General features: G+C 49.7%; 1 protein-coding gene across 1 annotated transcript in view; it reads right to left on the bottom strand.

The window, feature by feature from the left end:
• Positions 1-12745, bottom strand: part of XKR6 (XK related 6) — a 180167-nt gene that overhangs the window by 166550 nt on the left and 872 nt on the right. The gene's annotated exons all lie outside the window — the stretch shown is intronic.

Raw genomic sequence — 12745 nt, 5'->3', positions numbered from 1 at the left:
TGCCCATGGCAGGGTGGTTGGAACGAAATAACTTTTAAATGTCCCTTCCAACCCCAACCATTCCACGATTCTGTGACGTGCCTTGGCATTTTTCCTTTCCCCACCTCACCTGGGATTCACCCTTAATGCATTAATACTAAAGTGACCCACTGAATGTAATTCTCCCAAAGGTGACATCGACAATCTAATCCAATGAATGGATCTGGGATTCACTACTGGATATAGACCCAAACAGGTCTCTATGGCCACATCTGAAAGCTAGAAGTGGAGTGTCCTGGAGACTGTGATAGGCTGGATACATCTTCAAAAAAACACCCCAAAATCAAACCAACCATATTCTCATAAAAATGAAAACTAACCCTAAGTAAGGGGAGTATTTTCCTTCCAGTGTATTGCATCCTTCTGGGCTCCTCCTTGTCCATTAGGCAGGTATGATGTTATTTGTGTGGCTCAACCACCACAGGATCACCCCTGGCACAACTTTGGCTGGGACCTTCCAGCCCTCACCTCAGCAGCATCTTGGCACCGCTGGAACCATTCCCAGCTGGCATCCTGGAGAAAGCCACCCTCTCCCAAAAGCCATGAAAGCTTAACACAACAGAAACACCCACGCTATGCCAGCCCATCTTGGTGCCAGAGGACAAATCCTGCCACTGCTGTGCTCCCAAGAAGAGATGTGGCCACTGAGGGTGAGTTCAGGGATCAGGGAAGACGAAGTGGGCTCCGTTCTTGAACAGAGGACATGGCTGGATTTTACGTGTCTTTTATTTAAAGGAGCAACTTGAAGAAGAGGAAAGCAACGAGATGGAACCACAGAAGAGAAAAGGTGTCCCTGCCCATAGCAGGGGGTTGGAACAAGATGATCTTTAAGATGAACAAGATTATCCTTAAGATGAACAAGATGATCTTCCCACCCAAACCATCCTGTGATTCTCTGAAGGGCTTTGGTATCATCCAAAAGTGAGCTTTGTGACATTTGGGGCTGGAGCCTCTCCCGGCGTCAGTGGCACGATGCATTTACGTCAGTGTGTGACAACGGCCCCGGAGTGACAAGGACTAAGGTGAGATTAAGCATTCAGGAGAAAAGCTCGTCCTTCACTGGAACAAGGGCACCAAAGCCTTATCAAGCGCTGCCTTTCGGCACAGCCACGTGCCCAGGCCAAACCTCACCCTCCAGCTCCCGCTCCGGGTCGGATGCACATGACTTGGCAAGGCACTGCTGCAGCTTTTCCCAAGGAAACCATCTCTCCCCCAGCCCAGTTGTAACAAACACCGGGAAATAAAGCCCTGAAACGACCTCCTGCTGTGTCACCGAGTCACCATGACAGACCCTGCCTGGTGACTTCACACCCCTACATGAGATCGGATCTTCCCGGGATTTGTGAGTCTCCTGCAAGGCAGGAGCTGATGGATTTCTGCAGCCGGTGCACACACTGTTCCAAATTATTTCCACTCCTAATTAATATTCATAAACGACCCACAATGCTGCGCCTTCCATCAGCCGTCACACACCACCCACGCCAGATGAAAGGACAACTACACCAGATAAGCAGTTTATTGGATCAAAAGTCCCCTTCAGAGGAGGAGACAGCTATTGGAACAGCTCAAACTGATAGCATTCCATGGCAGGGAGGGAGTATCAGCACATCTCCCTCTTTAAACCCCAGATTCAGCACCCGGAATGCATAACCCAATTATTATGTTAATTTAGCTGCATTTTGCTGCTCGAGGCCGGAGCTGGAGGGAGGAACTTGGGTTTGAAGAGCTGGCACCGAAAATGGCCACTTCAAAAAACTCAAGAGACACCCAATTACACCATCAGTGTTTCAGGTTTAATTCCCTCTCCCTGTTGTCACCTGTCTGGATCTGGGCAAGGACTTTGCCCTTCAGCTTTTGCTTTCACTTGCCATTTACATCTTGCTCGAGCAAGATGCTGAAAGGTGCTTTTACCCATCCTCCTCCCCAAAGTCAGTTCAGGTGGAAAAAATCAAGGATCTCATACCCTTGCACAGAACATGGACTGGGAATAACAGCCTGGCTGCTGCTGTTGTCCATTTGGCCACTAACAAGAAGTTAATTAAATAGACACCTGACAATCCCATCAAGCCCATGTAGGGTGAAAACACTGAATCTGTAACATCAGGTGTTCCCCCCTCTCCACCTAATGGGAAACAAGTATTTCCCAGCTTTAAACTGAAAGACAGTAGGTTTAGGTTGGACATTAGGAAGAAATTCTTCCCTGTGAGGGTGGGGAGGCCATGGCACAGGTTGCCCAGAGAAGCTGTGGCTGCCCCATCCCTGGAAGTGTTCAAGGCCAGGTTGGAGGAGGCTTGAAGCAACGTGGGATAGTGGGTGGAACGAGATGATCCTTAGGGTCCCTTCCAGCCCAAACCATTCCATGATTCTGTGATAATGGCCAGATGGTTCAAAGGAACAGGGAAAGGTGTATTTCCCACTGCTCTCCAGAGCTGTTCTGCTCCTCATCCATGAGGGACCCAAACAGTCTGCCCAAGAAAAAGCATATTTACACCCATTGCCAAAGAGGGAAAGTATAAATATTTCCAAAGCTTTATGAAGGCTGGTACTTACAGTCATGCTTTGAAAGGGAAAGAATAAAGCAAAATATTCAATTAGAAAAAATTACTATAATTGCAGGTTCTATTTTATCCCTCCATTAAAGCAATAAAGTGCCTGGGAATATTGCTGAGCTGGGATACAGAGCTTACTGCTACTTAACATATTAAAATACATCCAGGGGGGGTTAATTTAATTTAGATCTGCGTGAGGGTCTTCTCTCCTCCCTGGACCCCACTGTCTCTCCCTACACTTCCTACCATCCAGCTGGATATCCATGCATGATTCTCCCCCATGCCAAGGGATGGACATGCAGAACTGAGGCTGGACATAAATTCTGCCATGTGCCACCACACCTCCAGAGCCAGAGGACATCCAGCACATCCATGCACAGCTCCACACATCCACATTCCAGTTAAAACCCTGTCTGCCTGCCCCTCAAAGCTCCAGTGTCTGGATATTCAATTTTCTATTGGAGGAAAACGTCCAATTTCTGCTCTCTGAACACAAAACAAAATCCTCTCGGAAACGTAAAATCATCCCGTTTTGCTCCAACAGCACAAAAATCCCATGGGAAGGGATTTGCTGTTGAAAGTCACTGAGCAAGGAACTGCTGAGGCTGAAGAAGGAGTTCCTCCTCCCAGCCCTGGCTCTCACCACACTTTTCCACACTACAATGCCACAAGCTGCAGTTTTCCCAATAAAACCTCCTCGTTCTTCCCTGCGATAGGAGATAAGTGAATCTTATTTTAGGGAGCCCTTCATCCTTTTAATTAAACAAATTAATATCACTGCTCCCTATCTCGTAGCCTCCATTATCTTTTGTGAACTCCTACAATTCTGTTGTAAAGATATATTGAAAAAGTGCTAATTGAGATAATCTCTGGAATTCAAGAGTTGCTGTATTTTTAGCCATGTTTTAAAACTATTTTCCCTTTGTTTCTGGAATGCCTCCCATCCTTCCTCCCCTGCCAGACTGTTTACATTATTTAAATGCCTTCTGCTTATACCACTCTTTACAATTTTTACTTCAACAACATCGGCCTCCGTTGCTCTTTTTTCCCTCACTTAGACATAACTGGGATGAATTCCAATCCCAAACTCAGAACCACTCCTGGTGCTTTACTGCTGTCTTCTGTTTGGTAGATCAGGCAACACATTCCTGCCAGTCCTGTCATCCAGGACTGCCTGTGGGGGGATCCAAGCATGAGGAGTTAATCTGTTCTTCTTTTACAACAGAAAATGTGATTTTCCCAGATGTTGGAATGCTGTAAACTCACAGGGATAGTTGTCATCCCTGTGCTTTAGCAGATGAGCCTGAACTACGTCCCTGAAAGGATGGGGAAGCCCATCTCTCCTGGAGTTTTATGGAGAGTTGTAAAATCCAGTGTCCATTGTGGAGGCAGAAACATGACACAGCTCCCCTGTCCCTACAGAAAATCCCACGGAGCCCCAGGAGCTGAGGGAGGCTCCGGCAGCCGGACACTCTCCTCTCTCACCTGGGTTGTTTTTTTCCACAGGTTTAATTAGAAAAGTGATAAAGGCAGCTCCAGGTGCCAGAGCCTTTTGCATCGTGGCTCCCAAAGAGTTTTTAATAAGAGTTCTGCCAAAGTGGTGGGGGTTTTATGGGAAACCTCTCCCTCATCCACCTCCCTGTGAAGGCAGACCAGGAGATGCAGCTCAGCAGCCCAGTGAGTTTTCCAGCCTGAGCCTGGACCTCTGCAGAGTTCACTTAAACCTGATCACAGTAGGCTTGATTTTCCTGGTTCCCATTCACAGACCATCTACAGGGCACTGAGGCAGCTTTGGGATAGATTCCTGTCTTAGTCCTATTCCCCATGGAACAGGAAGAAGATGCCTGTTGCCTCAACCCATCCTGGGCAAAAGGGGGTAATCAGAGGGGGAATAAAAAAAAGAGGGAAAGTGACTTTTTCCATGGACAGACAGTGATAAGACGAGCAGGAATGGTTTTAAACTAAAAGAGAGGGATTTAGGTTGACATTGGGAAGAAATTCTTGGCTGTGAGGGTGATGAGGTCCTGGCACAGGTTGCCCAGAGAAGCTGTGGCTGCCCCATCCCTGGAAGTGTCCAAGGCCACACTGGACAGAGCTTGGAGAAACTTGGTCTAGTAGGTGGCATCCCTGCCTGGGGACAGCTGCAATTAGATGATCTCTAAGGTCCCTTCCAACCCAAACCATTCTATGATTCTACTCTATGACACTACATGGATACTTCTTTGGGATACAAAATCCTCAACAGCCTCTGCAGCAGGAAAACCAAATCATCCCAAACGTGCCAATGCTCAGGCAGAGCAGGGCAGAGGAAGAGGAGGGCACGATAAAGGCTCTGGGCTTGAACACAGAAGGTTTCAGCAAAGCTGCCAATTCTGCAAAGGATCTTCTGTGCAGCTGAAGTCACTTAAGGACAGACTGTGAATATTTCATGGGTGAACCTGAGCTCTCACAGATTCCCGAAGAAAGGAGACGTGAGGAGAAGCACAGTCTCCAAGTCCCACTACAGTTTTGGGGACACATTTGAGATGGGCTTTTGCTCTATTTTTTTGTCTCTTGGCCAAGATCTGATTTTGTTGCTGGTTCGAAACTCGGATACAAGGAATAACGCACTGAAATAACCAAAGTCCATTGGTAAAATTTCTCCAGGGGTGGACAAAGAGCAGCTCCTGAGACTTCTCCTGAGCACTGTAAATGTTGTTCCTGTGCTACAGCAATTCCATATAACCAAACACAGGCTGAAACTGAAATACAGAGTGGTGGAAAATATAAATTCCCAGAGTGGAGGGAGTTGCAAAAAGAAAAAATTAAAAATAAAAGTCCATCCATGGGAAGCTGCAATGGGCTGCTCCTGCTACCCTGGGACACAGCCAAATGCTCAGACCCACAACCCAGAAGATTTTGGGACCATCCTTGACACTGCAGCCCAAGGATATGGGATGTGCCTGTTGATCTGCCCTGCAAGGATTGTGCTGTTCTGCTCCCCAGGGTTAGAAAGCCAAGGTGTTCCTCCCACTGTCAGACTGCTGCGAGGTTCGAGGACTTTTTAAAATCCTTCTCCCCAGGAAAGCTCTTTCCCCATTTTCTTGGGATCCCATTTGGAAAAGCATCTCAGTGCCCTAAAGCAGACTTGGCCATCAGTCTGAATCCCAGCGCATCAGAAGGAGGAGGGGTCAATGAAGTAACAATATTTGGCACATGTTCTTTGCTTATGCCTTTAATTACAATTTAATTTCCTCTCTAGCAAAGCCTTGCTCTGACTCACAGCTCCTCCTGCCTAAAAGCTGCCAGGTGTTAAAACACTGCCTTTTACTACTGCTGATTTTCACCACAGTCAGGTGCTAAAAATCAAGTCAGGATTTGAGGGAAATAAAGCAAAATGGAAGTTCTGTGAGGGATCCAGACTTCTCCATAGGCTCACCTTCATCCCCCAAGGAAAATTACACGTTTGATGTCCAATTTCTGCTCCTTGCAGTCTCAAGGCAGCAAAAGCAGCTCTGCTCCAAGGAGATGCTTTATCACCATCAGTTCTCCCTCCATCCTTTTCATTAAAAGAAATGCTCCCTGAATAACCTACATTTGTTCGGAGAGGAGAACCACTGCAAGGAATAAAGGTAGCTCAGTGCAGCCAACAGCAAAATGGAAGTGTCTGGAAAGATGGAAAATAGAGAGCTTGGGATTTTAACAGAAGAAAAATGGTGAGCCATCTTTCCTCCTCCCCTTGGCACTCTGCCTCCCCTCCACCAGGAAAGGCACTTCCAGGTTGCCACTGGCATTAGAGATCAAACCATGGGGTGAGTAGGAAAACAAGGCATGGCTCTTTTTCCTGGAGTTCAGTGGGAAGCTTGAACAACTGGAAGGGGATGTTCTGGTCAAGGACCAGGTGGGTGGGAGCATTTCCTTACAGTTCCCTTATAGTTTTGGGACTCCTGGAGATGATGCCTCAAAAATACCTGGCACAGGTGGTCTTCTCCTTGACAGCCATGGAAACTTTAGGCTGGTTCCAGTAGGAACCAAGTCAGGTCACCAGAGCAGTTCTGCTTCCCCTTCCTCCTCCCCAAACACCAGGGCAGAGCTGATGAGCTGCTGTCACTGCACAGCCACAGGGAACCACATGGCTCTTCCTCAACAGCATCCAACAGGAAACCAGTTCTCCTCCAAATCCCACCCCCCACCTCCCCAAGCCACGCTGTCACTGCAGAAACAGCAAGCCACGTGGGAAGGCCAGTTCCCAGCAGTCAGGGCAGGACATTATTTCTCCCAAGAAAAGGTGTGGAGAAATCCCTGCCCTCTCAAGGCTGGCCCAGCAGATCCGCTCCAACATCTGTGGTTGGACCCCCTCTAGTGGGAACCACTCAACAAGACACAGAGCAGCACCACCACCCGCAGCCCATGGAGACCCTACTCAAGGGATAAAGTCTTTTTTTCCCACCATTATTAAGATTATTATTATTATTTTCACTCACACACAATCTACATGCTCTGCACTTCAATGTCTTTGGACCTCCACACCCACAGCCCAGCACTGCCTTCAGGAGATCCCATGGAAAGCTCTCAGAAATGGGGGTGGAGTGGGGAAGATTTTTGGAAAAGAGAACAACCTCACTGGAAAAAAAATAAGAAGTTATACCCCAGACCTGATTTTGTAGGGAGAACATATTTATCATCTATCCCAGAATGTCTTCCCTCTGCCAACTTGTCAAAAGCTGACAAAACTCCATACTATAAAAGCAAGCTGTTAAAACTTGGCTAAAGGGAAAAACTCAGCTGCCAGACAAGCTAACCAGAAAAAGCTGAAAAAAATATTCCAGTGTGCCAGGAAATTTATGGAAAGGCTCTACAGAGCTGAACATCCCAAACCAAGACAAGGAGGCAGCATTAGGTCAGCAGCTTCTCCTTCATCTGCTCCTTGACAAGCAGATGTCTCCCACTTGGAGGGATTTGGGCAGAGAACTTCTGAGTTGTAGCTGCCTGTATTTCTAAACTATCCAAAATTGTGTGTCTCTAACTCACAGACCAGCCCAGAGCAAAGTATTTTAGGAGAGCCTGAACCCACTCATCATGGAGTCATTAAATACCACATATTCCATTTAAACCCATTGATTCATCCTTCCACCTCCAAAGCCGAACAACTCATAGATTTTGGTCTTTCCACTAATAAAAAGATGTCAACTCTCCGCCTAAATGTTAGGAATTTTATCTGTTAGTCAGGCACATACACAAAATGTTTTAATGTCAAAACAGTGACAAGGGTTGTTGTGGTCTGCTTGGGGCTTTCTTTACAGAATGTTTTACTCCTAGATACATATTCAAATCTGTTTTAATAACAAAACCACAAATGTAGTACATTTGAGTCACGAAACTCCCCACTACTGACAGTTGAACAGACACAGAGCGATTTCCAGCTGGTCAGCATTCATTTTAGCTTGAGCTCCACATCCCCTTAATCCAATGGAATCCAATAAGGTTCGCTTTAATAGCACAGTGCAACGCAAGGGATCGGACTCCATAAACCCTGTACTCCAGGACAGCATCCCTGACCCACTGACCCACTTCTGACAGGGGTTAAGGAAAGGTACATCAGACAGGGAAGTTCACTCCTGTCATTCACACAACCCGTGCAACTGTTGAAGATACAAAAGCTTCAAGCCACAACTGTTCCTCCCAGATTTACAAAGCTGAACAGCTCCAGTGAAAGCAACAGCCCTGGCAAGCTCTGACTCCCAACCTTCCTTCAGCTTATTCCCAGCAAAACCACAGCATTCCCTCAAGGAACAGCCCTTTGCATCTTGCAGAGCAGCAGCTCTGTAAGGAGCATAATGTGCCCCAACTGGCATCCTTCCCTTTCTGGATGGTCTGGATGAACTGTTCAAGTCCTCAAGAGAATCTAAGATTTGAGATGAGAGGTGAAAACCATACATTTATGGAGGTAAAAACCCCAGGAGCTGAGCCTTATCAGTGGGAATGGCATTTGAGATCAGAGTCCTGGAATCCATTTGGGATCAGATTACTTCAAGCAAGAATTAAAAATATGAATATATATGTATATATGTATACACACACACATTTTTACAATGTATACTATTTTTCCGACAGCCACTACAGGCAGGCAGTGTTAACACACCCTTCAGTTCTCAGCTGAGCAAGAAAAAACCATAAAAAACCAGGAATATCATTAAGCCCCCCCTCAGTACTCACACTGCCCCCTCAGCCCTCCTGCCTGGTCACGATTCACCCTCTGCAGAGAACACAAACAGCAGACAAAGCCCTCATCCAGACTGCTCCAAAACAAGCTCCTTCTCCCACAATCCTGACAAAATGAAGAGACAACCTCGCTAAAATAAGATCCGGATGTGTATTTATACTTCTGCCACAAAATGTTATTTATTCATCATCTTATTGGCAAGTCTTCCCGATATTTAGAAGAAGCCCCTACAAGAACTGTGTTATCCCTCAACTCCAAACCTAAATTTCCCTAAGGGATTCAGGAGGAGGATTTCTGTACTACTCCAACCTGCCCCCTCTCTATTCTCTATGATTTCATTCCAGCTGCTGAGCAACACCCACGACAGCCCCTACGTAACGTACGATCCCGATTACGCTCTGTGCACGCGTCTCCGTGATCCTGCAGGAAACCAGGCTCGGAGCATTCCACTCTGAACTTACACCATCCCAGGTTTTCCTCCTCCATCCCCACGCACAAACCTCTTCCCAGCACAGAGCGGTTTCGCCGCAGGCAAAGGCGGCCAAACCAGCACATTCCAGTCTTGCTCCCATCACCGCATTCCAGATTAATTTTAATGGCATTTGCAACAGCTGTAGTGGGAATGAAAAAAGACACCCTCGTGGAGGCTACTCCACAGATCCCAGGAAGTTAATTCTGCCTCTGGTCAAATACTGGGAGTCAGCTCCACGCTGTCCAGCGTGCCTTAAAAAAAGCAGGAGCCGCGAGCTAGTGGGATTAGGGATCAACAGGAGAAAGCTCCCTGATTTCACCTAAGGTGATCCGGTCTGCAGTGCTCCTTGCCAGTCCCCTTCGGCATTCCCAGCCCTGCAAACGTTTTTCCTCTGCATTAAGAAAGCAGGGAAAAGTCTGGGCAACTTGAGCTTTGGTTCCTCATATTCCCAAAAATCAGCCCCCCACGTGCATCCCCTCCTCTGTCCCTGCCGGTATCGCTCCGGAGTCCCCCTCCCCACCGGCTCACTCGAGCGTGCCCCGGCTTAGAGTGTTTGTGCACGGCTAAAGCACAGTCGTTCCTTTTGCCTGACTCCGGGAGAGGAAAAATCCAACTTGCCAGAGGAGCATCTGCATCGAGAACTGCCTTTGCTGATGGGATCAGCACTCGGGAGCACCAGAGGAAGCAGGAGAAAGGGTCGCGGACCAATTCATCATCCTCGCACGCATGACCCGCAGACATCCCCCCCCCCCCGCCGTCCCCCAGCCCAAACCTCGGCCGTAAAAACCCCATAAAAATAGAATAAACCCCCAAGCAGAAGTTGAGAACAAATGTGCTTTGAACGCTGCACAAATGACATTGAAGATGCAGAAGAAATATGTATTTGCTGTTGCACTGCACGATTCCAGGGGCTTATTTCCTACGTACACATCTCACGCACCCTTCCCACGCACGTCCCCTCCCCTCCACCCCCGCGGCTCCTTCAAAAAAAAATTCGGGAAAATAAAAATCTTTGATCCCTAAGGATTATTTTAAAAGCTACAAAGCCCAATCGACCCCCATCTGCAGCCTCTTCCCTACAGCCTGAGCCATCCGGGGGGTGGAGGGGGTGTACCCAGCGCTCTGTGGCACAACCCGGAGCCGTCCCTCCGCCCCCTATCCCAAATCTCCCAGGTTTTCCACGTTACTAACCCGCGTCCCAGCTCAGAGGACGCCGGGCCACGCCGGGTCTTTACAGCTGTCCTTACACCACCTCTTTCCGTAAGCCCGACATCTCTGTGGCAGTGTTTGCATCCACAGGCTCTTTCATCCTGGAGAATCCCTCCCTGCCTCCTCCCACCGCTCTTTTTGGGGAGGATAACGTAATTTCCAGCTCACGCTGGAGGATGCTTTTTTATTCCTGCTGAGCCCGAGGTCACTTCCTAGACCTCTCCTCTGGCCAGCGTCTCCTCCACCCCAGGACCTCCCTCCGGAGGGAACAGTCCCTTCTCCCTGACCTTCAGCCTCACAGCGGCGGCCCCACCGCCGTCCCCACCGAGGAAAAGGTTCCTTCTCCCTCCCAAGCCACAGCCGAGGCATCACGCTGCGTTTTTCCACTCCCCCAACCTGCTCCTTCGGCATCGGGGGGGGGGGTCAGCGAGCCAGGGGGCTCCCGCTCCGCCAGCTCTCGGGGATAGGGGAGACCCTCACCCTCTCCTCACCTACGGGAGGTTTGATCTGTCCCAAGGGGACATGAACCCTCTGGAATTGGGACATCCCGGCACTCGGTAGCCGGGGGTCCGCTCCCCCCCGCAAACCCTCTCTGGAGCAGCCTCCGTGTTCTGTGGGGTCTTTCTCTGGCTGTCCCACGGCTCCAGGAGGGGGGTAGTGGGGTGAGTACCCCCTCAGGGCCACAGGAGCTCCCTCTGCAGCGCTGCTGCTGCGAGGGTCACCCCCAGCCCCAGGCCTGCCTCCACAGGGATGTCCCCCCACCATCTCCTGTCGGGAAGAGCAGCTCCATGACCCCTTCCCCGTCCAGCCCTATGTGTGTGGGGCAACATCTACAACCCCATGGAGCCAGAATCCGTTCCATCCCATGCCATGAGGGGCACAGACCCGCGTTCCCTCTGGACTGTGAGATGACAGTAGCCCCATTCTCCTCTCTCCAGCCCCACACACTCATTTGGGGGGCATGTCTCCTCCCTTTGGAGTTGTTTCCCAAATATCCACATGGGGGGCACCAACCCACATCCTGTTTGGACCAACGAACCCCACTTCTCCCACCTAAGCCCCAAAGACACATTTTGGGGGAACTTGTCTTCCTCTCAGATGTCCCTTCAGCACAACAGGGGCCCTGACAGCTCCTCCACCATGGGGACCACTGGCAAAGCTCCACCTTGGACTGTGAGGTGACAACGACTTTGTGGCCCCCATCTCAACCCCAAAGGCTCATTTTATGGGAATCTCCTCCCTTTGGGTCTCTCCTCACCCAAAATTGGAGTAATCCCCGAATCTCCATGGGGAGGGCACCACACTGACCACAATCATCTCAGATCACAAGCTGACAATGACCCCCATCTGCCCCACCTCAGCCAGGGACAGTGACCCACCTCCAACTCAAACCATGAGATGACACTGATCCATGTTCGCCCAGACCATGAGGTGATGCTGACCCACATCCACCTCAAACCATGAGGTGACACTGACCCACGTCCATCTCAGACCACGAGCTGACAACGACCCGCACTTGTCCCAGATCAGCCAGAGGACACTGACCCACATTCACCTTGGACCACGAGGTGACACTGACCCATGTCCACCTCAGACCAGGAGCTGACAATGACCCTCATCTATCTCACCTTGGCCAGGGGACACTGACCCACATCCATCTCAGACCACGAGCTGACAGCTCCCCACCTCAGCCAGGGAACGGTATCCACGTCAAACCATGAGGTGACACTGACCCACGTCCACCTTGGACCACGAGGTGACACTGACCCATGTCCATCTCAGACCAGGAGGCAACACTGACCCACATCTGCCTTGAACCACGAGCTTTCAGCTCCCCACCTTGGCCAGGGGACACTGACCCACCTCAGACCAGGAGGTGATGCTGACCCATGTCCACCTCAAACCATGAGGTAACACTGACCCACAACCACCTCAAACCACCAGGTGACACTGACCCACGTTAGATCATGAGGGGACACTGACCCACCTCACATCAAGAGGTGACACTGACCCACGTCCACGTTAGACCATGAGGGGACACTGATCCACCTCAAACCAAGAGGTGACACTGACCCACGTCCATGTTTAGACTATGAGGGGACACAGATCCACCTCAAACCAAGAGGTGACACTGACCCACGTCCACCTCACACCGGGAAGTGACACTGCCCCACGACCACCTCAAACCAAGAGGTGACACCGACCCACGTCCACGTCAGATCATGAGGTGACACCGATCCACCTCAAACCAAGAGGTGACACCGACCCACGTCC

Source organism: Neopelma chrysocephalum, unplaced genomic scaffold (genome assembly GCF_003984885.1).
Source record: "Neopelma chrysocephalum unplaced genomic scaffold, ASM398488v2 Primary Assembly neopelma1_123, whole genome shotgun sequence".
NCBI lineage: Eukaryota > Metazoa > Chordata > Aves > Passeriformes > Pipridae > Neopelma > Neopelma chrysocephalum.
Note: the sequence above shows the minus strand (reverse complement) of the source record. Positions and strands in the feature narration are given on the sequence as shown.